Raw genomic sequence first — 366 nt, 5'->3', positions numbered from 1 at the left:
TAATTTTAATAGTCCGATTTTTAAGTCCTAACTAACAAATACCTCATATACAGATTCTAGATATCGTCATTAATTTGTTAGATATTGCATTATAAACAAATGGATAGCGAGAGAAACTTATAACTTGTTCCCTTCGATTTATTAATGTTAAATAACAATTACCAAACAAGTGGATTATCGATATCTTCTCTCGATTGTTAAATAATGGATTTTAAACAATTGCAATAGTTTAGACCGATTTCTAAATTCTAATTAACAATTACTGCATAGACAGATCTCACATATCATTGTTAACTTGCTAAATATTGCGTTAACGTAATAACTTCGTATAGCATACAACTGAGTCGACAAGGCACACAGGGGATA

The sequence above is a fragment of the Wasmannia auropunctata genome, unplaced genomic scaffold (genome assembly GCF_000956235.1).
Source record: "Wasmannia auropunctata unplaced genomic scaffold, wasmannia.A_1.0 LD336071.1, whole genome shotgun sequence".
Taxonomy (NCBI): Eukaryota; Metazoa; Arthropoda; class Insecta; order Hymenoptera; family Formicidae; genus Wasmannia; species Wasmannia auropunctata.
This window is presented reverse-complemented; position numbering follows the sequence as displayed.